Source organism: Bombina bombina, chromosome 4 (assembly GCF_027579735.1).
Source record: "Bombina bombina isolate aBomBom1 chromosome 4, aBomBom1.pri, whole genome shotgun sequence".
Taxonomy (NCBI): Eukaryota; Metazoa; Chordata; class Amphibia; order Anura; family Bombinatoridae; genus Bombina; species Bombina bombina.
In genome coordinates, this window is record NC_069502.1 from 105,229,137 (window position 1) to 105,255,949 (window position 26,813).

Genomic DNA, 26,813 nt, shown 5'->3' on the forward strand with positions numbered 1-26,813 from the left:
AGTGACAGAACTCCCCTATATCACGCTCATTGGAGAATCTATGATCCCTTCATCAATATTGATGGCTATAGTTACTCTCATTGGATAACTAGTGTGGATGTCATCAAGATTGATGGCTATAGTTACTCTCATTGGATAACTAGTGTGGATGTCATCAAGATTGATGGCTGTGACTACCAATAATAATACCACACTATATTACTGTCATAATAAACTAATCTTGATCTTAAATATCCCTGATGGATATTAGATTTTTACTGAATTTGCTCTGTAGTTCCTAAATTATAAACATTATGTATATATGTAAAGAGGGGGCATGCGTGTCTAGTTGATCTTTCTCAAAGTGTTATGTGTGTGCAACTACATAATGTTACTCTAAATGTATATGCTAGATGGTGAATATAAATAGCAATTAATGTGTTGAATTACTCTTAAAGGTGAGCTAAATAGTTGATATGAAAAGTTAATAGTTGATGATGGATCAATTATTCTTGTGAGTGTACTGTAGTATGATATATTTGGCGATAAATAAAGTGATATAATCTATCCCTAATCCTATATCTACACCATTAAAAAGGCTAAACTCATCCTATTTAGTAGATGCGTTCCAAATAAATATTAATATTGGAACCATATTTTACTAGTGATACTCAAGTGATGTAAGAGGTACATTCCTATATTATTGATGTGATGATAATGATAGTGATTATATGATAAAGAACAAAAACTCAATGACTATAGCATAGTGATTAATATAATTCTAACGCCTAGATTTAGAGTTCTGCGGCCAAAGGGGTGCATTAGATGCGCGTGCTTTTTTCTGGCCGCACCTTTTAAATACCGCTGGTATTGAGAGTTCACAGAATGGCTGCGTTAGGCTCCAAAAAAGGAGCGTAGAGCATATTTAACGCAACTTCAACTCTCAATACCAGCGGTGCTTATGGACGCGGCCAGCTTCAAAAACGTGCTCATGCACGATTCCCCCATAGAAAACAATGGGGCTGTTTGAGCTGAAAAAAACCTAACACCTGCAAAAAAGCCGCGTTCAGCTCCTAACGCAGCCCCATTGTTTGCTATGGGGAAACACTTCCTACGTCTGCACCTAACACTCTAACATGTACCCCGAGTCTAAACACCCCTAACCTTACACTTATTAACCCCTATTCTGCCACCCCCGCTATCGCTGACCCCTGCATATTATTATTAACCCCTAATCTGCCGCTCCGTACACCGCCGCCACCTACGTTATCCCTATGTACCCCTAATCTGCTGCCCCTAACACCACCGACCCCTATATTATATTTATTAACCCCTAATCTGCCCCCCACAACGTCGCCTCCACCTGCCTACACTTATTAACCCCTAATCTGCCGAGCAGACCGCACCGCTATTATTATAAAGTTATTAACCCCTAATCCGCCTCACTAACCCTATAATAAATAGTATTAACCCCTAATCTGCCCTCCCTAACATCGCCGACACCTAACTTCAAACATTAACCCCTAATCTGCCGACTGGAGCTCACCGCTATTCTAATAAATGTATTAACCCCTAAAGCTAAGTCTAACCCTAACACTAACACCCCCCTAAATTAAATATAATTTAAATCTAACGAAATTAATTAACTCTTATTAAATAAATTATTCCTATTTAAAGCTAAATACTTACCTGTAAAATAAATCCTAATATAGCTACAATATAAATAATAATTATATTATAGCTATTTTAGGATTTATATTTATTTTACAGGCAACTTTGTATTTATTTTAACCAGGTACAATATATATTAAATAGTTAAGAACTATTTAATAGCTAAAATAGTTAAAATAATTACAAAATTACTTGTAAAATAAATCCTAACCTAAGTTACAATTAAACCTAACACTACACTATCAATAAATTAATTAAATACAATATCTACAAATAAATACAATGAAATAAACTAACTAAAGTACAAAAAATAAAAAAGAACTAAGTTACAAAAAATAAAAAAATATTTACAAACATCAGAAAAATATTACAACAATTTTAAACTAATTACACCTACTCTAAGCCCCCTAATAAAATAACAAACCCCCCAAAATAAAAAATGCCCTACCCTATTCTAAATTAAAAAAGTTCAACACTCTTTTACCTTACCAGCCCTGAACAGGGCCCTCTGCGGGGCATGCCCCAAAGAATTCAGCTCTTTTGCCTGTAAAAAAACCCACATACAATACCCCCCCAACATTACAACCCACCACCCACATACCCCTAATCTAACCCAAACCCCCCTTAAATAAACCTAATACTAAGCCCCTGAAGATCTTCTTACCTTATCTTCACCATACCAGGTTCACCGATCGGTCCTCGGAAGTGTTGATCCAAGCCCAAGCGGGGGGCTGAAGAGTGACGTCCATCCTCGGGCTGAGGTCTGGATCCAAGCGGCGACTGAAGAACTCCATCATCGGGCTGAAGTCTTCTATCAAGCAGCATCTTCAATTTTCTTTCTTCCGGAGCCATTATCTTCCAGCCGACGCGGAACATCCTCTTCTCCCGACGCCTACTCGCCGAATGACGGTTCCTTTAAATGACGTCATCCAAGATGGCGTCCATCGAATTCCGATTGGCTGATAGGATTCTATCAGCCAATTGGAATTAAGGTAGGAAAATTCTGATTGGCTGATGGAAAGCCAATCAGATTGAGCTCGCATTCTATTAGCTGATCGGAACAGTCAATAGAATGCGAGCTCAATCTGATTGGCTGATCGGATCAGCCAATCGGATTGAACTTCAATCTGATTGGCTGATTCCATCAGCCAATCAGAATTTTCCTACCTTAATTCCGATTGGCTGATAGAATCCTATCAGCCAATCGGAATTCGACGGACGCCATCTTGGATGACGTCATTTAAAGGAACCGTCATTCGGCGAGTAGGCGTCTGGAGAAGAGGATGTTCCGCGTCGGCTGGAAGATGATGGCTCCGGAAGAAAGAAGATTGAAGATGCTGCTTGATAGAAGACGTCATCCCGATGATGGACTTCCGACTTCAGCCCGATGATGGATTTCTTCAGTCGCCGCTTGGATCCAGACTTCAGCCCGAGGATGGACGTCACTCTTCAGCCCCCCGCTTGGGCTTGGATCAACACTTCCGAGGCTTGGATCAAGACTTCCGAGGACCGATCGGTGAACCTGGTATGGTGAAGATAAGGTAGGAAGATCTTCAGGGGCTTAGTGTTAGGTTTATTTAAGGGGGGTTTGGGTAAGATTAGGGGTATGTGGGTGGTGGGTTGTAATGTTGGGGGGTGGTATTATATGTGGGTTTTTTTACAGGCAAAAGAGCTGAATTCTTTGGGGCATCCCCCGCAAAGGGCCCTGTTCAGGGCTGGTAAGGTAAAAGAGCTTTGAACTTTTTTAATTTAGAATAGGGTAGGGCATTTTTTTATTTTGGGGGGCTTAGTTATTTTATTAGGGGGCTTAGAGTAGGTGTAATAAGTTTAAAATTGTTGTAATATTTTTCTAATGTTTGTAACTATTTTTTTATTTCTTTCATGTAATTAGCAAGAGTCCATGAGCTAGTGACGTATGGGATATACATTCCTACCAGGAGGGGCAATGTTTCCCAAACCTCAAAATGCCTATAAATACACCCCTCACCACACCCACAAATCAGTTTTACAAACTTTGCCTCCTGTGGAGGTGGTGAAGTTAGTTTGTGCTAGATTCTACGTTTATATGCGCTCCGCAGCAGGTTGGAGCCCGGTTTTCCTCTAAGCGTGCAGTGAATGTCAGAGGGATGTGAAGAGAGTATTGCCTATTTGAATTCAATGATCTCCTTCTACGGGGTCTATTTCATAGGTTCTCTGTTATCGGTCGTAGAGATTCATCTCTTACCTCCCTTTTCAGATCGACAATATACTCTTATATATACCATTACCTCTACTGATTCTCGTTTCAGTACTGGTTTGGCTTTCTACTACATGTAGATGAGTGTCCTGGGGTAATTAAGTCTTATTTTCTGTGACACTCTAAGCTATGGTTGGGAACTTTTATATAAAGTTCTAAATATATGTGTTTAAACATTTATTTGCCTTGATTCAGGATGTTCAACGTTCCTTATTTTCAAACAGTCAGTTTCATATTTGGGATAATGCATATGAATAATTCAATTTTTTCTTACCTTAAAATTTGACTTTTTTTCCTGTGGGCTGTTAGGCTCGCGGGGGCTGAAAATGCTTCATTTTATTGCGTCATTCTTGGCGCGGACTTTCTTGGCGCAAAAAATTTTCTTGTCATTTCCGGCGTCATACGTGTCGCTGGAAGTTGCGTAATTTTTTTGAAGTTTTTGCGCCAAAAAATGTCGGCGTTACCGGATGTGGCGCCATTTTTGGCCGTCATTGTTGTCTCCACAATATTTAAGTCTCATTATTTATTGCTTCTGGTTGCTAGAAGCTTGTTCATTGGCATTTTTTTCCCATTCCTGAAACTGTCATTTAAGGAATTTGATCAATTTTGCTTTATATGTTGTTTTTTCTATTATATATTGCAAGATGTCTCAGATGGACTCTGAATCAGAAGCCACTTCTGGAAAAACGCTTAACTGAGTTTCAGTTCTACCAAAGCTAAGTTCATTTATTTTAAATGTTATAAATGTTTATCTTTAGCTATGGTTTGTAATAAGTTATTATGTTATACTTTTACATGCGGCATCCATTAGTATTTATGCTTTATATATTTTCTTTTCTTACAAGAAATATTTAGAAGACTTATAAGAAATATTTTTCTGATTCTATGTTAAAGGCTTTGTCTGACTTCGTGCCTTCTAATAAAATGTTTAGGTCTTTTTCAGTTCTTTTTTAATTATTGAAGTTTCAAATGACCAACAACATACTGATTTATCCTTCTCTGATGATGTTTTTTTCTCTTTCAGAAATTTTCTTCATCAGATATTGACACTAACAAATCTACTTTTATATTATTTTTCTATTATTAAAGTACATTTGTTCTTTGTTGAAAAGGTGTTGATTATTTTGGATATTAAGGTAACTAGTTCTTTAAGACTAGCTGACATTATTTCTGCCTATTTATTTCTTCTGTGTTTTCAGAGGTTTTCTTTCCAATTCCCTATACTAGGGAATGGAATAGGCTGGGAATTTTCTTTTATTCCTTCTTCAAAGGTTTTAAACTATATTCTTTGCCAGCAGTTAAACTCAATTTGGAGGGTTCTCCAATTTATTGGGGCTATCTCTATTTCTACTAATTATGCTATTGTTTCTATAGCAAAATAGTATTTATTTTCCTTTAGATAGTTGTATCTTATTTATGGAAAATTATTTAGTTTCAGGTACTTTTCTTGGTCCTGTGATTTATTTGGATATTGCAATTGCTTCATTTTCTCTGTTTACTTTAAGATCAAGTATCAGATTATGATTTATTTTAGCATTGTTAAAGGGACAACATTTACTAGACTAGGTGCTGTTGCATTTGTCTTGTTGTTTTGCATTTATTGACTATGCAAGTCCACTGTATTGGCTGGTCCTTTAAACTGGACTATCATGCTAATAATTTCATTTGTGTCTTCATTTTATTCAATATTTTCACAAATGAAGGTTAATCTATGTCTTTAGCTTTTTTTAGCTAGAAGAATTTTGTGATTTTTTAAAAAAATAAATAAAAAAAAATCCATATTTCTTTTGTTCTAAGATAATCAATTATTTGTTTTATAATTGGATTCAATTCTTACCTGTTACTCTGGGCTTCAAGGTTGAGTTCTAAGACTAAAACTTTAAGCTTATACTGGTTTGGTTGTTCTTATTAAGGAACGAATTCCTGAGTTCTTTCCCAAGTAACATGTCTATATTTGGAGTTCGAAATCAGCTCCCTAATTTTGCGATGTACGTGCCGTATTCCAGCTTGGCTGGTAAGGGGCAGGTTAAGGCTTCTTTGAAATTTATTTTGTCCAAATTTCTTTGATTTTATTCCAGTAAGGCTAACACTTTCTTTAACTGTGTTTCTGTCCTATATATTTTGGGTACTGTTGAAGCATGGCTGGGCACCCATGGGGTTCAAGTGCTGCTCAGACCTGGAATCTTCTGGGGTATTTCTTCCAGTTCCTTTTGAGGAACCGGGTTTTGGAGTTTTATTCAAACTATTTTGCCTTTTTATGGTCATTGATAGCATTATTTGTTTTCATTAGATACAATAAATGCATATTTTCATTTTTCTGTTTTCATTCAGATTATTTTCTGAGGATGCGGAATCTCATATGATTCACTTACTCTTCAGGACATAGTTAGAGGATCTTCTTTTCAAAAGCTCTTGATTCCTCACACAAGGGTCACCTTTTTTAGGTTTCCAGATAGTTTGTGTCACTGTCCTTGTCTCTATCAGACAAGGGATAATGTTATTGGGTTCTGTCTATCGGTACCTTTAGTCTCTATTATTTCCTTCAGTTGCTATATATGCATAGAAGTTTTAGGTCTTATGGCCACAGCATTGGATTCAATTCCCTTTGCTCATTTTCACTAGAAAGAACCTTTCCAGTCGTTTATAAGTGTTGTTTCTTCAAGAACATGGTTGGAGGATCAATTTACCAAAAAGTTCGTTTGATTCCTCAGACAAGGGTAACCTTTTTAGGTTTCCTGATAGATTCAGTGTTCTTGATTCTGTCTATGATGGACAAGAGGCGTCTGAAATTGGTTTCAGCTTATCGAGACCTTCAGTCTCAATCTTTCCCTTCGGTAGCCTTATGCATGGAAATTCTAGGTCTTATGACTGCTGCATTGGACGCGATCCCCTTTGCTCGTTTTCACATGCGACCTCTTCAACTCTGTATGCTGAACCAGTGGTGCAGGGATTATACAAAGATATCTCAATTAATATCTTTAAAACCGATTGTTCGACACTCTCTGACGTAGTGGACAGACCACCATCGTTTAGTTCAGGGGGCTTCTTTTGTTCTTCCAACCTAGACTGTGATCTCAACGGATGCAAGTCTGACAGGTTGGGGAGCTGTATGGGGGTTTCTGACAGCACAAGGGGTTTGGGAATCTCAGGAGGCGAGATTACCAATCAACATTTTTGGAACTCCGTGCAATTTTCAGAGCTCTTCAGTCGTGGCCTCTTCTAAAGAGAGAGTCGTTCATTTGTTTCTAGACGGACGATGTCACAACCGTGGCATATGTCAATCATCAAGGAGGAATTCACAGTCCTCTGGCTATGAAAGGAGTCTCTCAAATACTTGTATGGGCGGAATCCAGCTCCTGTCTAATTTCTGCGGTTCATATCCCAGGTATAGACAATTGGGAAGCGGATTATCTCAGTCACCAAACGCTACATCCGGGTGAATGGTTTCTTCACCCAGAGGTATTTCTTCAGATTGTTCAAATATGGGGACTTCCAGAAATAGATCTGATGGCTTCTCATCTAAACAAGAAGCTTCCCAGGTATCTGTCCAGATCCAGGGATCCTCAGGCGGAAGCAGTGGATGCATTGTCACTTCCTTGGAAGTATCATCCTGCTTATATCTTTCCACCTATAGTTCTTTTTCCAAGATTCTAAAGGAACATTAGTTTATTCTGCTGGTAGCTCCCGCATGGCCTCACAGGTTTTGGTATGCGGATCTTGTCCGGATGGCCACTTGCCAACCGTGGACTCTTCCGTTAAGACCAGACCTTCTATCGCAAGGTCCTTTTTTCCATTAGGTTCTCAAATCCTTAAATTTGAAGGTATGGAGATTGAACGCTTGATTCTCAGTCATAGAGGTTTCTCTGACTCTGTGATTAATACTATGTTACAGGCTCGTAAAACTGTATCTAGGAAGATATATTATCGAGTCTGGAAGATTTACATTTCTTGGTGTTTTTCTCATCATTTTTCTTGGCATTCTTTTAGAATTCCTAGAATTTTACAGTTTCTTCAGGATGGTTTGGATAAAGGTTTGTCTGCAAGTTCCTTGAAAGGTCAAATCTCTGCTCTTTCTGTTCTTTTTCACAGAAAGATTGCTAGTCTTCCTGATATTCATTGTTTTGTACAAGCTTTGGCTCGTATAAAACCTGTTATTAAGTCAATCTCTCCTCCTTGGAGTTTGAATTTGGTTCTGGGGGCTCTTCAAGCTCCTCCGTTTGAACCTATGCATTCGCTGGACATTAAATTACTTTCTTGGAAAGTTTTGTTTCTTTTGGCCATCTCTTCTGCTAGAAGAGTTTCTGAATTATCTGCTCTTTCTTGTGAGTCTCCTTTTCTGATTTTTCATCAGGATAAGGTGGTGTTGCAAACTTCTTTTAAATTTTTACCTAAGGTTGTGAATTTTAACAACATTAGTAGAGAAATTGTGGTTCCTTCATTGTGTCCTAATCCTAAGAATTCTAAGGAAAAGTCGTTGCATTCTTTGGATGTAGTTAGAGCTTTGAAATATTATGTTGAAGCTACTAAGGATTTCCAAAAGACTTCTAGTCTATTTTTTATCTTTTCCGGTTCTAGGAAAGGTCAGAAGGCTTCTGCCATTTCTTTGGCATCTTGGTCAAATTTTTGTTTCATCATGCCTATGTCGAGTCGGGTAAAACTCTGCCTCAAAGGATTATAGCTCATTCTACTAGGTCAGTTTCTACTTCCTGGGCGTATAGGAATGAAGCTTCAGTTGATCAGATTTGCAAAGCAGCCACTTGGTCTTCTTTGCATACTTTTACTAAATTCTACCATTTTGATGTGTTTTCTTCTTCTGAAGCAGTTTTTGGTAGAAAAGTACTTCAGGCAGCTGTTTCAGTTTGATTCTTCTGCTTATAATTTCAGTTTTTTTCATTATAAGATTTAAACTTTATTTTGGGTGTGGATTTTTTTTCAGCGGAATTGGCTGTCTTTATTTTATCCCTCCCTCTCTAGTGACTCTTGCGTGGAAGATCCACATCTTGGGTAGTCATTATCCCATACGTCACTAGCTCATGGACTCTTTCTAATTACATGAAAGAAAACATAATTTATGTAAGAACTTACCTGATAAATTCATTTCTTTCATATTAGCAAGAGTCCATGAGGCCCACCCTTTTTTGTAGTGGTTATGATTTTTTTGTATAAAGCACAATTATTCCAATTCCTTATTTTTTATGCTTTCGCACTTTTTTCTTATCACCCCACTTCTTGGCTATACGTTAAACTGATTTGTGGGTGTGGTGAGGGGTGTATTTATAGGCATTTTGAGGTTTGGGAAACTTTGCCCCCCCTGGTAGGAATGTATATCCCATACGTCACTAGCTCATGGACTCTTGCTAATATGAAAGAAATTAATTTATCAGGTAAGTTCTTACATAAATTATGTTTTTTGTAACTTAGTTCTTTTTTATTTTTTGTACTTTAGTTAGTTTATTTCATTGTATTTATTTGTAGGAATTGTATTTAATTAATTTATTGATAGTGTAGTGTTAGGTTTATTTGTAGATAATTGTAGGTATTGTATTTAATTAATTTATTGATAGTATAGTGTTAGGTTTAATTGTAAGTAATTGTAGGTATTTTATTTAATTAATTTATTGATAGTGTAGTGTTAGGTTTAATTGTAACTTAGGTTAGGATTTATTTTACAGGTAATTTTGTAATTATTTTAACTAGGTAACTATTAAATAGTTATTAACTATTTAATAGCTATTGAACCTGGTAAAAATAATTACAAAGTTGCCTGTAAAATAAATATTAATCCTAAAATAGCTATAATATAATTATAATTTATATTGTAGCTATATTAGGGTTTATTTTACAGGTAAGTATTTAGCTTTAAATAGGAATAATTTATTTAATAAGAGTTAATTTATTTCGTTAGATTTAAATTATATTTAACTTAGGGGGGTGTTAGTGTTAGGGTTAGACTTAGCTTTAGGGGTTAATACATTTATTAGAATAGCGGTGAGCTCCAGTAGCGGCGAGATTCGGTCAGCAGATTAGGAGTTAATAATTGAAGTTAGGTGTCGGCGATGTTAGGGAGGGCAGATTAGGGGTTAATACTATTTATTATAGGGTTATTGAGGCGGGAGTGAGGTGGATTAGGGGTTAATAACTTTATTATAGTAGCGGTGAGATCCGCTCGGCAGATTAGGGGTTAATAAGTGTAGGCAGGTGGAGGCGACGTTGAGAGAGGCAGATTAGGGGTTAATAAATATAATATAGGGGACGGCGGTGTTAGGGGCAACAGATTAGGGGTACATAGCTATAATGTAGGTGGCGGCGCTTTGCGGTCTGCAGATTAGGGGTTAATTATTGTAGGTAGCTGGTGGCGACATTGTGGGGGGCAGGTTAGGGGTTAATAAATATAATATAGGGGTTGGCGGTGTTAGGGGCAGCAGATTTGGGGTACATAAGTATAACGTAGGTGGCGGTCGGCAGATTAGGGGTTAAAAAAATGTAATTGAGTGGCGGCGATGAGGGGGGACCTCGGTTTAGGGGTGCATAGGTAGTTTATGGGTGTTAGTGTAGTTTAGAGCACAGTAGTTAAGAGCTTTATGAACCGGCGTTAGCCCAGAAAGCTCTTAACTACTGACTTTTTTCTGCGGCTGGAGTTTTGTCGTTAGATTTCTAACGCTCACTTCAGCCACGACTCTAAATACCGGAGTTAGAAAGATCCCATTGAAAAGATAGGATACGCAATTGACGTAAGGGGATCTGCGGTATGGAAAAGTCGCGGCTGCAAAGTGAGCGTTAGACCCTTTCCTGATTGACTCCAAATACCGGCGGTAGCCTAAAACCAGCGTTAGGAGCCTCTAACGCTGGTTTTGATGGCTACCGCCAAACTCTAAATCTAGGCCTATGTTAATAATATAATGTGATAAGAGAATATAGGGTTGAAATTAAGAGATTTTCTATGTAATTGTCTATACTACAAGTAATGTCACTAAATGTGAAAATATGTTTCTATTTGTGTTATTTAAGAACATTAGGTGTTATTTCTTACACTAATAATGTATATAGCTCAATGTATCCATAATGGTACATATACCCATTTAACTAATTGTGTTTAAATAATTGGGGGGGTGGGGGGAAGACTCTATAAATAAGGGAAGAGAATAATAATAATGTTTAGAACTTAATTGAAGAAAATAAGTGATAAATAAATGCTCAAGAATGGTTGATAATCCTTAAGTAATTATATCCTATATATCTATAATAACTTCCCAGGTTATCCAGAAAAAAAAAGTAAAAATATGATGTGGTAATTCAAACTGCAATAAGGAGATGAATGTGATGTTATAAAAAAGATAATTGATACACCACTTATATAAATCTGACCACAATGCTATACAAAAAAAATCTATCTGTAAAAATAGAGATGTTATATATAATCCTTCCTCCAAGACATTTATAAAAATATAAAAAAAAAGAACAGGGCCCAGTGCTGAGCCTTGGGGGACTCCACTGATTACTTTTGTTCAAACTGATTATGTGCCATCTACTACTACTTGTTGCCCCCTGTCTTTTATCCACTTATTTATCCATGAGCTAACATTTCCAGCTATTTCCAGTTTCTTAATTGTGTACAATATTCTCATATGTGACACTGTATCAAAAGCCTTTGTAAAATCCAAGTGTATCACATACATTTATTTACCTTCAAATGACAACTAGGAGGTGCTATCCACCTTTATCTACATTTTTCCCTCCTTCTTTTCATCCTCATAGAATATAATTAGATTAGTTTGACATGATCTATTTCTCATAAAACCATGCTGAACTCATAATATTGTTTACACAAATATAATTTTGAATATATAATCCTTTATAATCTCTTTCTTTATCTTCCCTACTAACAATGTCAGGCTTACTGGTCTATAACTTCCTGGATCATCCCTTCTTTTCTTTTGAAAAACTGGCACCACATCAGCTTTTCAAAATTACTGGGGTATATTGCCTGAGGATAATGAGTCTTGAAAAAGTAAGAGTAGAGGTTTCGCTATAACAGTTCTAAATTTCCTTAGAACCCTTCGGTGTATTCCATCTGTCTCCTAATTCAAAAGAAGAATTTCTCCTTTTTCTAATAAGGAGTCTCACCTTCTACTGAGAAAACCAGAGGGGGGCTAATAACCAACTTTCTCCATATTAACCCCTTCTGCTTATTTTTAGGTTATTATTTTTCCTACAAACCCTGGGCTAGATTACAAGTGGCACTCTAAAGTTAGCACAGGTTGCAATAAGCAATATCACGATTATATTAACTTGCACATATATTACAAGTTAAATATAAACACGTTCGTTCGAGCACAAAATACATTTAGTTATTATTATTTTATTATTATCGTTTTTTTCGTAGAGCGCCAACAGATTACGCAGCGCTATAAACAAATGCGGAGTACAACAAAATAATTATAGGGATCAAATGGGTAGAGGGTCTTGCCAAGAGTTGCACTGTTGTAGTCAACTCTTAACAAGGTGATCTACAAACAGCTGGACTCTTAGGCTTACATGCTAAGGGGGTTTAGGGGATAGCAATGGAGGAGATGAACTGGTATAAAGTAAGTATAGCGTAGGTTGTATGCATCCCTGAACAGTAGAGTCTTTTGGGAGCTCTTGAAGCTTTCAAAACTAGGGAAGAGTCTTGTTGAGTGAGGCAGAGAGTTCCACAAGATGGGAGCCAGTCTGGAGAAGCCCTGTAAATGGGAGTGTGATGAGGTAACAAGAGAGGAGGAGAGGAGGAGGTCAAGAGCAGAGCGAAGGGGACAGGAGGGAGAGTATCTGGAGACAAGGTCTGAGATCTAGGGGGCAGCAGTGCAGTTGAGGGCTTTGTATGTCAGAGTGAGGATTTTGTGTTTGATCCTAGAGGCAAGAGGAAGCCAGTGAAGGGATTGGCAGAGGTGCAGCAGATGAAGAGCGATGTGTAAGGAAGATGATTCTGGCAGAGGCATTCATTATGGATTGTAAAGGAGCTAGGCGGCAGGTGGGGAGACCAGAGAGGACAGAGTTGCAGTAATCGAGACGGGAAAGAATGAGAGAGTGGATTAAAATTTGTTGTGTATAATTTTAGAGATGCTTTTAATGTGGAAGCGGCAGGCTTTAGCCAAGGACTGAAGGTGAGGAGTGAAAGAAATATCTGAGTCAAATGTGACCCGAGACATTGGGCATGCGGGGTAGGGGTAATGATGGAGTTGTCAACAGTTATAAAGAGATTGGAGGTGGAGATTCTGGAAGAAGGGGGAAAATAAGGAGTTCAATTTTGGAGAGATTTAGCATGAGGTAGTGAGAGGACATCCAGGAAGAGATGTGAGAAAGACAGTTAGTGACACGGTTTAGCAAGGAAGGAGATAGGTCTGGTGCAGAGAAGTGGATTTGGGTCTTGTAGACATACAAATTATACTGGAAACTGTGGGACTTTATTAGTGAACCTAGTGATGACATGTAGATTGAGAAGAGAAGGGGACTGAGGACAGAGCCTTGTGGTACTCTGACAGTGGTGATGGGGCAGAGGAGGCCCCAGAGAAGGCTACACTAAAGGTATGGTTTGACAAGTAGGAAGAGAGTCACAAGAGAGGGCTCTGTCACAGCTGGAGGGTTTGGAGCAAAAGAGGGTGGTCAACAGTGTCAAAGGCTGCGGACAGATCAAGGAGGATAAGCAGAGAGAAGTGGCCTTTTGATTTTGCATTAGTAGGTCATTGGTAACCTTAACAATTGCTGTCTCTGTGGAGTGATGGGGATGAAATCCAGATTGCAGTGGGTCAAGAAGGGAGTTTAATATAAGGAAATGGGATAGGCGTGCATATACTAGTTTTTTGAGAAGCTTTGAGGCAAGAGGGAGGAGGAAAATAGGGGGGTAGTTGGATGGGGAGATAGGATCAAGGGAAGGTTTTTTGAGGATAGGTGTGACAAGTGCATGTTTCAATGATGAGGAAAATATACCAGTGCTGAGGGAGAGGTTGCAAATGTGTGTTAGTATAGGGGTAGGGATAGCAGAAAGGAAGGGAAGTAGCTGTGAGGGGATAGGGTCCAGGGGACAGGTAGTGAGGTGAGAGCGCAGTATAAGTGCCGAAACTTCTTCCTCAGTAACAGGGGAGAATGAGCTAAATTTAAGGTTATGTGGGTTGTGGTTGATTGAGAGCATTTGAAGGGGTGAGAGAGCTGATTTCATTTCTGATGGAGTCGATTTTGTTATTGAAGTGGCTGGCAAAGTCTTTATCTGACAAGGAAGTTGTATTAGGAGGTTTAGCACAACTGAAGGCTTTGCGTAAAGGGTAGGGGTAATAAAACAACATATTCTATATAAAGAACATTGGCATGTAAAATATTTATAAGTACCTTTGGGTTTAGGGCTGTAGGTCTAATGTGGTGTCAGGTTAGCGTTAGATGTCCAGCTAATTGTAAACATGCAAACAACTTACTTTCAACTTGCAATACGAGTGCTAACCCGCTCTCTGTAAATGTTTACTTCCAGTGTTGTTTGTGTGCAAGCAAAAAATATATTTAGTGAACCAGTTGTAATTTGGTCCACAGTAAGCAAAAACATTTTTCTTGGGATACCCTTTATTTCTTAAGATTTGTAATGTAATGTTTTGGCTATCTACAGAGTGATAAATACAACTATGTGAGCAAAACATAATTTTACTATACCTCTTGTTGCTTAACAAGAAATGCATCAATAAGGTTCCTCTGGTCATTAACATCCAGTTGCTCCCTTTGTATTGCAAAGGTCTCTCTAATAAAATTGTGATACTGGTTCGTATTTTTCTTAATTGTTTTGTGAACTCCAGGTATCCAGCGAATCAGTGATGGGTATGCGTTGTACAACTTGAAATAAGTAAAAAGGAGAAACAATTAGAGGCTTACTTAAAAACATTGGATTAATACACATAACATTTTATTGTAAAACTAAATCAATTATGCTGTTCTTAAAAATATGTTGTTTGCTAGATATCCATCTCTCCCAGGGTCCGATAATCTAAAGTTTTTGATAATCAGGCTCCCAGCCTGAGGCCTGAATTGATTTATTTAGAAAAAGACCATTTGAAAATTCACAAATACAGGAATACCCCACTTTACAGCCATTCATTACTACAGTGCTAATACTGAGCTTAAGTCCATCTTCCAAGCATTTTGAAACAGTATTGTAGTCATAGTAAGATTGCAAGAAAGGCGACTGGCGCCATTTTGTTATGCGCAGTTTGTGTCTCAGTTTTATAGCCGATTGTGTTTAACCAAGTGTGCTAACCCAACATGAAATTTGAATATTTTACATAGCAGAAAATGTTCTATTTATTCTTACAGAAATATTTATATATATATATATATATATATATATATATATATATATATATATATATTTATATATATATATATATATATATATATATATGGTGTTTTTTTTGGTAAAATATCTATCTATCTATCTATCTATCTATCATATATCTATCTATCTATCTAGATATATATAGGTATAGATATAAACAAATATATATGTAGAAATATCTATTTTAAAATACCAATGTGGAGAACATTGGAATGTGAAATATTTACAGTACATACACAGTATAACACTTTATTAAATATCAATATAATTTTCAGCTACTTAATTGCATAGGGCTACGATGCACTTATATATGTTTATATATGTATACACATGTATTTGTGCATTTATATTTTGTATATATGTCTGTAAATACATATATACACATATAAATACATACGTAAACAAATATAATCACATATATGTGCACACATTTATTTACATATTTAGACATGTTAAATCCCTTTTCTTTTCTTCTAACACCTGAGATCTCATATCTTTGAGACCTTATAACTTTTTATGCCATTTTTTTAAAATATTTTTTAGATAGTGTTATCATGAGTGTAACTGCACTTTTAATTGTGTTTTTGATGTGTTTTGCGCAACTTTTTAGTCTTGCGTAACAGTTAACCAGAGCTCTAAAGTTGGGCTATCACAACGTGCAAAAAATTAAATTGCGCTTCAACTTGTAATATGAACGCTACTTCCAACACGCAGAAAGAGCTGCAATAAACCCCTTTTCAACTTGCGTGCAACTGTTAGCACACCACTTTTACTCTAGCCCTATATAAGCTGTTTAAGGACCATAAGGTCCCTAATTTATATTGAAATCACAACGGAAAAACAGACCACAGTAGAAATCGTAAGAAAAATACATTGCACATGCAAAAAACAACTTATAATATAAAATTCAAAGCATATTATTATCCCTATTATGAAATTAGTTTCCCCATCTCTGCTAGTGGGCAGAACAAATGCATTCCATGGATGTAGCTAAAATTTCTCTGTTAGGTCTATATTTTCCTCCTGCGGTTGTGCCAAAATACTCACAACAATTATTACACTAATTTAATTTATAAACACACCCATATGAAAAGAGAGGAGGTTGTAAGATAATATACGGTGAAAGCAGAATCATCTGAAACATATGTGCAATATACAGTACATGTATTGACAAAAATGCTTCTAGTAAAGGTTATCACTGATTAGATATTCTCAGTGCACCAGCAGTTTAAATACCGCAGCTGCTTAGAGTGGGGCTTTGTAATATGTCAGCTATTAACAAGATTAATCAATACTAGATGGTATAAGCATCTTAGGCTCTTTCAGCACCTGCTGTGTTTAAAATGCTAGTGCATGGTGGACACTTAAATATACTCTTGAAACAGCTATAGGGGACGATTTATCAAATGTTGGGTGGACATGATGCACTGTCTGCATTTATCATTGCACAAGCATTTCTGGTGAAATGCTTGTGCAATGCCACCCCCTGCACATTCACAGCCAATCAGCTGATCGTATCTTAAGACAGCTGGTCTTAACTCCTGTTTCCGGCGAGTTGGAAGGCTTGCGTGGAATAAGCAGCATCTGTTGCTTAGTAAATATAACCCATAGCTTTTATTAGAAGCATTTTTGTTAATACATGTATTAAAAAAAAAATGATTATATACAAAACTGAAATGCATCCATGTGGAATACAGTTTTGGTTGGAATGTCCCTTTAAAGTATGTATGAATGTATTTGAATCTTAAAGAGAATAATTTTTTTTTTGCACTATACTTTTATTAGCATTAGCAAACAATCGCCTAGATTACGAGTTCTGTGTTAGCTTTAAAATGCAGTGTTAAGGGGTCCTAACACTGCTTTTTAACGCCCGCTGGTATTACGAGTCAGGTAGGTACAGGTGTACTGCTCACTTTTCGTCGGCGACTTTTGGCTACTGCAAATCCCCTTACGTCAATTGCATATCCTATCTTTTTAATGGGATTTGCCTAATGCCGGTATTACAAGTCTTGGAGAAAGTGAGCGGTACAGCCTCTACCTCCAAGACTCCTACCGCATAAAAAAGTCAGTAGTTAATAGTGTTATGGGCTAACGCCGGAACATAAAGCTCTTAACTACAGTGCTAAAAAGTACACTAACACCCATAAACTACCTATGAACCCCCCACATCGCAAACACTATAATAAAATTATTTAACCCCTAATCTGCCGACCGGACATCGCCGCCATCTACATTATACCTATGAACCCCTAATCTGCTGTCCCTAACATAGCCGACACCTACATTATAGTTATTAACCCCTAATCTGCCCCCCAACATCACCGCCACCTACCTTCACTTATTAATCCCCTAATCTGCCAACTGGAAATCGCCACCACTATAAGTCCGTCGGCCAAGGAGGATGTTCCGCGTCGGAGGTCTTGAAGATGGAGCCGCGGATGAATGAAGACTTCTGCCGGATGGAGGACCTCTTCTGCCCCGCTTGGATGAAGACTTCTGCCGGATGGAGGATCTTTTCTGCCCCGCTTGGATGAAGAATTCGACCCAGCTGGGTGAACACGGCTCAAGGTAGGGTGATCTTCAGGGGGTTAGTGTTAGGTTTTTATAAGGGGGAATCGGGTGGGTTTTAGAGTAGGGGTGTGTGGGTGGTGGGTTTTAATGTTGGGGGGGTCTTGTATTTTTTTTTACAGGTAAAAGAGCTAATTACTTTGGGGCAATGCCCCGCAAAAAGCCCTTTTAAGGGCTGGTAAAAGAGCTGATTATTTTTGTAATTTAGTATAGGGTAGGTCATTTTATTATTTTGGGGGCTTTTTTATTGTATTAGGGGGCTTAGATTAGGTGTAATTAGATTAAAATTCTTGTAACATTTTTTTATTTTTTTGTAATTTAGTGGGGGGGGGTTGTACTATAGTTTAGTTTATTTAATTGTATTTTAGTTTAGATAATTGTAGGTAATTTATTTAATTAATTTATTGATAGTGTAGTGTTAGGTATATTTGTAACTTAGGTTAGGATTTATTTTACAGGTAATTTTGTAATTATTTTAACTAGGTAGCTATTAAATAGTTATTAACTATTTAATAGCTATTCTACCTAGTTAAATTAAATACAAAGTTGCCTGTAAAATAAATATAAATCCTAAAATAGCTACAATGTAACTATTAGTTATATTGTAGCTATCTTATGGTTTATTTTATAGGTAAGTATTTAGTTTTAAATAGGAATAATTTATTTAATTATAGTTATTTTATTTAGATTTCTTTAAATTATATTTAAGTTAGGGGGGTGTTAGGGTTAGGGTTAGACTTAGGTTTAAAGGTTAATAACTTTATTATAGTAGCGGCGACATTGGCGACAGCAGATTAGGGGTTAATAATTTTAGGTAGGTGGCAACGATGTTAGGGAGGGCAGATTAGGGGTTAATAAAATTTATTATAGTGTTTGCGAGGTGGAAGTGCGGCGGTTTAGGGGTTAATACATTTATTATAGTGGCGGCGATGTCCACTCGGTAGATTAGGGGTTAATAATTGTAGGTAGGTGGCAGCGACGACGTTGGGGGCAGAAGATTAGGGGTTAATAAATATAATGTAGGTGTCGGCGATGTTGGGGGCAGCAAATTAGGGGTTCATAGGTATAATGTAGGTGGCGGCGGTGTCTGGAGCGGCAGGTTAGGGGTTAATAATATAATGTAGGTGTTAGCGATAGCAGGGGTGGCAGATTAGGGGTTAATAATTGTAAGATGAGGGGTGTTTAGACTCAGGGTTCATGTTAGGGTGTTTGGTGTAGACTTAGAAAGTGTTTCCCTATAGGAAACAATGGGGCTGCGTTAGGAGCTGAACACTGCTTTTTTTGCAGGTGTTAGGTTTTTTTTTCAGCCAGCTCAGCCCCATTGTATCCTATGGGGAAATTGTGCACGTGCACGTTTTTCCAGCTTACCGTAAGCAACGCTGGTATTGAGGTGAGAAGTGGAGCTAAATTTTGCTCAACGCTCACTTTTCTGAGGCTAACGCAGCCATTCAGAAAACTTGTAATAGCAGCGTTGTTTAAAGTCAGCGCTGGAAAAAAAAGGATTGATAGCTCCGCAAGTTTTTACCGACAAAACTCGTAATCTAGGCGAATGCTTCTAGTAAGTTATTACTATTTTTCAGCAGCATACTCACATATGCTGTGAGTGCCCTGTGCACCAGTATTTAAACATCACGCATGCTTTGAGAAGCATTTTTGCTAAATAATCTACATAGAAAAAAAATGCTACTGTGCAAAACTGAAATGCACACATGCATATTTCAATTTTGACTTTTCCATCCCTTTTCCTCCCTGCTAACTTCTCTTTCTCCAGTAAAGTTTCCTTTTTCAACAGGCCCCATTACTTTTTATTGTAGACATCTCACAACTTGTAGGGAAAACCCTTTTAGAGAATCCCCTGAGGGCAGCCCCTTTAAATGTTCTCATAATTTCTTTCATTTTTCATTAGGCAAAGTTTGTATTATTGGTCCCTAAGTAGCAGAGTGGCTTGAGAAAGACTAATACGATAAGGGTGGGATAATATGGGCAAAGAATCTGTAGGGAAGGTTTAGCAAAGGTCACTTTTTATTTTTTCTGAGGTCTAAAACAGTAAATGTATAATAAAGAACTAATTAGAAACCTTTTTGCTATTAGTATAAATTAATTAACAAAGTCAGTATAATTATATTCTCAATCAACAATTAAACATAAAATAAATAAATGATCTCAAGTATGCATATTCTAATTATAATTTGACTTGTTTCATGTGGCGACAGACCTATCACAGTATAAAATCAAGTTCAAAGAGATAACTTACTGCAACTAATGGATGTCCCAAAAGCTTCACATTGTCATTTATTAATTTCATAAGTTTGAGAATTACAGGATCCTCATAATCATATCGATGATCAAATAATATAGATACAATTATGTTGGAAACAGCAGCATTCATGATCAGGGTGCTCTCAAATGGTTGTCCTATTAATGAAAATAAATAATATGTAAATTACCAATTGCACACTGCTTTAGAGTATTTTACTGTTATTTCCCTGCATATCTTAACTTATATAAAGGAAAAAATATATATCAAACATTAGAATTTTATAATATTGGTTTAGAATGTTAAAAGACTAACTTAAAACATTTTATCTGGATATTGTCATGTGCAAAAAATGGTTGCAAATAATATTGAATCTGAAATATATTAATAACAAACAGCTAGATTACGAGTTTTTAGCGCTATAGGGATTTTAACGACCGCCACAAAAGCGGCATTATTTCACCTCCCTATAGCACTGGTATTACAAGTTTTGAAAAAGAAGGCTTGTGCGGTCGATTATGGTGGCGTTGAGCTCCATATCGCACCGAAAAAAAGCGCTGCTTTGACGTGCTCATGCACAATTTCCCCATAGACATCAATGGGGAGAAAAAAAAGCCTAACACCTGCGATTGCGGAAACAAAAGCTCCGTAACGCAGCCCCATTGGTGTCTATGGGGAAAAAGAAAATAATGTTTAAACCTAACAACCTAACATAAATCCTGAGTCTAAACACCACTAATCTGCTGCCCCCAACATTGCTGCCACCTACATACAGTTATTAACCCCTAATCTGCCACCCCTAACATTGCCGCCCCTACATAATGTTATTAACCCCTAATCTGCCGCCCCCAACATTGCCGCCACCTACATAAAACTATTAACCTCTAATGTGCCCCTCCCGATGTCACCGTCACTATACTAAAGTTATTAACCCCTAAACCTCTGACCTCCCACATCACTACCACTAAATAAATCCATTAACCCCTAACCCTAACGTAACCATAAGCCTAACCCTAACACCCACTAACTTTAACATAATAAAAATATATCTAAATTAAATTTACAATTATTAACTAAATAAACCTATTTACACCTAAACCGCCAGCCCACCACATCGCAACAAGCTAAATTAAACTATATTAACCCCTGAACGTAACCCTAACCCCCCTACATTTAATATAATTAAAATAGAGCTAAGCTAAAGTTACAATTATTAACTAAATAATATCTATTTAAAACTAAATACTTACCTGTGAAATAAAACCTAAGATAGCTACAAAATAACTAATAGTTATATTGTATCTATCTTATTTTAATTTCACAGGTAAGTTTGTATTTATTTTAACTAGGTAGACTAGTTAGTGAATACTAACCTGTGAAATAAAAAAACGATCCTGCCTTACACTAAAACGTAAAAAATTACAAAAAAATAAACACTAAAATTACTAAAAATAAAAAAAACTAAATTACATAAAAAAAACAAACACTAAATTACAAAAACAAGAAACACATTATCAAAAAGGAAAAAGAATTACACCTAATCTAATAGCCCTATCAAAATAAAAAAGCCCCCCTAAAATAAAAAAACCCTAGCCTACAATAAACTACCAATGGCCCAAATAATTCAGCTCTTTTACCTGTAAAAAAAATACAAACACCCCCCCACCAGTAAAACCCATCACCCCCACAACCAACCACCCAAATAAAATAACTATCTAAAATAAACTAAGCTATGTATGGGCATTGCCCTTAAAAGGGCATTTAGCTCTTTTACATGCCCAGACCCTAATCTAAAAATAAAACCCACCCAAAAAACCCTTGAATAAAGCTAACACTAACCCCTGACAATCCACTTACAGTGGGCCATAACACGGTTTTTTCACTCATAACGCCACACTCGTAATCTAGCTGTTAATGAATAAATGTACAAATACAAAATGAGTTCATTTGGACAAAATATTTCAAATTATTTATTTATTTGCAAATGAATAAACAAAAAACTCATTTTTGCTCATGTAAAATTAACAGTAAAAACACAACTAGTTCTTGGGATTCAAGTGCACAGGCAATTAAAGAAAATTCTGACAGTTCAATAGAACGGACAGTAGAACGTCAAACAAGCATAAACTCAAAATATGTTTTTTTTTTGAGGGGGGAAACATCTATTTTTCACAAAAACAAAAATATACATTTAAAAATATAGACATTGGGACATTGGGCGCCCAAAATATTTCTATCGCTCTCGCGCTGTGCTCAAAGTTTTACATTTTAGCATACCTGGGCTTGAGTACATATTAAAAGTTGAAAGTAAAAAGTTAGAGCTCAAGCGAAAGGTCAGGGGTGATAGCTTCAGGACTTTAGATATTGTGACTGCGCTAACTTCCTCCTATAGTTTTTAATGGGACAGGCTACTAAAAAAATATCATTTATCGATTGTGAACTAACCCAACTCTGCACTAGACCAACAGCGCTAAACTCGACAAATGTAAGAAATACTTTAGATTCCTTCACATATAAGGAAACATTTTTTTTTTAAATAGATATTTCTCACGCTCTATATATATGATTATTTTTTTGTAAAAATATTTATGCACATATAAAGATATATATTAGCGCTTTCCATTTTTATTAATATATAATTGATATTTTTTTAAGTAAATAACTATTTTGTTTATGAGTGTAATACTTTATTTAAATATGTTTTGGATGTGTTTTGAATACTTTTTTTATTACCACTAAAATTATTGACTGTTTATGATCTAATTAAGTATCTCTTTATTTTGGTGTCTAATTATCTTTTAATGAAATTATTATTTTATACCTAAGTGAGAAAGTGATTATGGCAAACATTTTTGCACCCCTCACAATCTAAAAGTACACTCAGGTTTTATTACAGTACAGTTGTTTAATCCAAAAGTCAAACTGAAACTGAAAAATGCCTATGTTTCCAAACAAGTAAACAAATGAGTGTATAGACTCATTTATTGTACATAATTATTGCCATAAACTATTTGACATTCAAATGATTCAGTTTGAATAGAAATAGGTGTTTCAAAATTACAAACAAATTATATCCTGTCCAAACATCTTGTAAAATGTGTAAACAAAGATGAAAATGTACTGACCACTAAAAGATTCAATCTTTTGAATTAAGAAATCACTTTCTTCATTAACTTTCTCTTCCAGAGATTGTTTTCCCATTCCAAAATCTCGTAATGTTGAAAGAGTAAATCTCCTCATGACTTTCCAATTCTCCCCGTTGGTAAAAACAAGACCTGAAATAAAATAAAAATATAATTAATTGGAATAGTGACTGATTACATTTACAAATCAATGTCAGTGCTATTTATGTGCGATATCCACACAAACTATACCTTATTCTATTTAGAAAAATAACTACAGATTGCAGAAATACCTACATAAGCAAAAAAAAAAAAAAAAAATCATATAAAAAAAACATATTTTTGTGTCAATTTTTTTAATAAAGTGTTGTAATTGAAAAGCAATAATTTAATAATTTTGTATTTTTTAGTTATGTTAATCAAAAAAACTTTAATAACTGAAAATTAGAATAAACTATTTATTTTGTAGGAATACAATATTTAAAATAAATATATTAGATACATTTTACAACCATGTACAATTCTGATTTTTCATTGTTGTGACAACTCATTTTGAGAATTTAAGCAATATATATTTTAGACTTAGCCCAGTTGCAGCCCTCTTTGACATTCTTTTTATCCATAACTGTTTTTAACTGCTGTCACTTTCGTGGAATAAACAGTATTGCTTTGAGCTCTGCCTGGACTTTTCTTTCCTTTCATATATACAGATATATATATATATATATATATATATATATATATATATATATATATATATATATATATATATGTTAAGACAATGCATGCATACTCATTATGCATGTCCAAACTTAATTAGCAAAAAATACAAAAATCGGAAAATACTTACACAAAAAAATACATCCTATATAGAATTGCACAATATGAAAAATATTTTACATTAATTTCCTATTTAGTTTTATTAGTTTACAGAAATACAATATCTATGACCTTGTAAAATTAACACATAGGTGATTGCTATTATTGTGATTGTTTGGCATCGCCAAAAATTTGGCATTCATTATTCGTTAGAGAAACGAATGCCAAATATGACTGCGGGCTGCAGAATTAAACTATTTTCAATACAGGATTTTTATTAATCCAAAAGTGCCCCATACAAATAAATATCTGTTCAAATTCAGATATTTTTGTATTTTACTTTTACTTTTTAGCAATCTGGCACCAAAAATAGTTGAATTCTGCAGCCCGCAGCCACATTCGCCATTCCTTTCTATAATGAACAGGGGATGCTTAACTTTTATTATTGCCTAGTGATAATCACTTGACAGCTATAAGGACAAGAAACCCCCTTTGTATAGTGGGAGCATCCTTTTTCATATGAGGTGTATGTGACATCATCACACAGCAAAATGATGTCACACACTGCTCTGCATCTCAAATGGCGAGAGACCTCAAGTCCTTTTTCATCACCCAACTGCAGGTAAGTAAACTGCTTTGTACAAGTGATTGTCTCTGTATCTTTCTTTGCATGGGGTAAATAATGCAGAGGAGACATCAATGAACTTGATCATTTAATGTAAAAATGTTAAAGGTTTTTAGGAACTAATCTGTCAAATAAACTAAGTGATAAATTCCTTGTTTTTTCCCCTGTGCAAAGAATTTATGTAGTCAGGTGATCATTAAAGGGAATTTGAAACAGTTCTTGTTTAGGAAAAAAAAGGTATGTCAAACCAAGTAAGCATAAAAAGAAACAGATTTTGTTTAAAAAGCAAACAAAGTACTTGTTTTATTGCTAGATAAGCACTTCTCAATGTAGCCACAGCCTGCAGCTAAGCACCTGATAGGGTAATAATGTCTTCCATAGAGAAGATGTAATCAATGAAAGGAGCAAGTCACGTGTAATAGAGCACCACCAGTAGCAACCTCCAGTAATTGCAGCAGCTCACTCTATTGCATGAAAAGTGAAGATCAGTTGATCTTGGTAAGTAAATACTCCCTATAATCACAGAAAAAGAACAGCACCTTTGTGAGTGCACGCTGAATCCAGGACGCTGCAATATCCTCCAAATTCCAAAGTCAAGAGCCAGCAGCACTCCTTAGGATAAAAAGACCTTTATTGTACATAGTGGGTCACCAGTAAAAAGCAGCACTCCTTAGGATAAAAAGACCTTTATTGTACATAGTGGGTCACCAGTAAAAAGCAGCACTCCTTAGGATAAAAAGACCTTTATTGTACATAGTGGGTCACCAGTAAAAAGCAGCACTCCTTAGGATAAAAAGACCTTTATTGTACATAGTGGGTCACCAGTAAAAAGCAGCACTCCTTAGGATAAAAAGACCTTTATTGTACATAGTGGGTCACCAGTAAAAAGTAGCACTCCTTAGGATAAAAAGACCTTTATTGTACATAGTGGGTCACCAGTAAAAAGCAGCACTCCTTAGGATAAAAAGACCTTTATTGTACATAGTGGGTCACCAGTAAAAAGCAGCACTCCTTAGGATAAAAAGACCTTTATTGTACATAGTGGGTCACCAGTAAAAAGCTTGCACTGCTGACCCACTATGTACAATAAAGGTCTTTTTATCCTAAGTAAATACTTCCTGCCTATGTCACATGCACAACTGGTGGTGCTCTATTACTCGTGATTTGCTCCTTTTATTGATTGCCTCTTCTCTATGGAACACATTATTACTCTATGTGGTGCCTCTTCTCTATTGTAGATTGCAGAAACTCAGTTAATCATTTGCTGATTATAGTTTGGACTTTTATGGGTAATATCTTTCCCATACATATATTGTCTGTATATATGTATATATATATATATATATATATATATATATATAAATGTATTTCTTTTTTTCTTTTTTTGGCTATTGTGTGCATTTAAGCGCCCCCTTAGTTACGTTAATACATGATGCAATGATTAAGTATAATCCACTGCTTAGTGCTATTTTTAATACAATATTAAAACAGACTGTTTTGTATCCATTTAGATTTGTAATAAGGAAGTAGGTTGGAGGTGTTAGGATTGAAATGATTTCCTTTTCTGTCTTTTCAGTAAGGTTGCAGATTATTGAATAAAGTAAAAAACAAAACAGGTCCTCTTATAAGGGGTGGCTAAAAAGTCAGCAAGCACAGTTGTTATGGATACAACTACCTTAAAGGGACATGAAATCCCAAATTTTTCTTTTATGATTCATATTGTACATGCAATTTTTAACAACTTTTCTAATTTACTTATTTTATCACATTTTCTTTGTTCTCTTGTTATCTTTTGTTGTAAGCTCAGGAGCGTGCATGTGTCGGAAGCACTATGTGGCAGCAGTTTTTTAAGAATACAAGAACACTAGAAGGTCGGACTATATCATGTAGTGCTCCAGAAACCTACCTAAGTATCTCTTCAACAAAACACAACATGAATAACAAATGAGAACAAAGCAAGTTTGATAATAAAAGTAAACTGGAAGCTTTTTTAAAATGATAAGTTCTGTTTGAATCATGAAATAATCTTTTGGGGTTTAGTATCCCTTTAAATACAAATAAAGGCATAATGCTGCCTTCTAAAGGCTCCTTAACTTAGTAAACCCTTTGAACTGGCTTTAAATTGTGTTGTAAAAAAAGAAGGCATTGCATTAGCATATTAATATCTAACAGTCTACTGCTTACTCAGA

At 35.9% G+C, this 26,813-nt stretch overlaps 1 pseudogene; it reads right to left on the reverse strand.

Annotated features, from left to right (window-relative positions):
• LOC128655956 (cytochrome P450 2K6-like) overlaps positions 1-26,813 on the reverse strand; it is a 466,864-nt pseudogene that overhangs the window by 61,152 nt on the left and 378,899 nt on the right.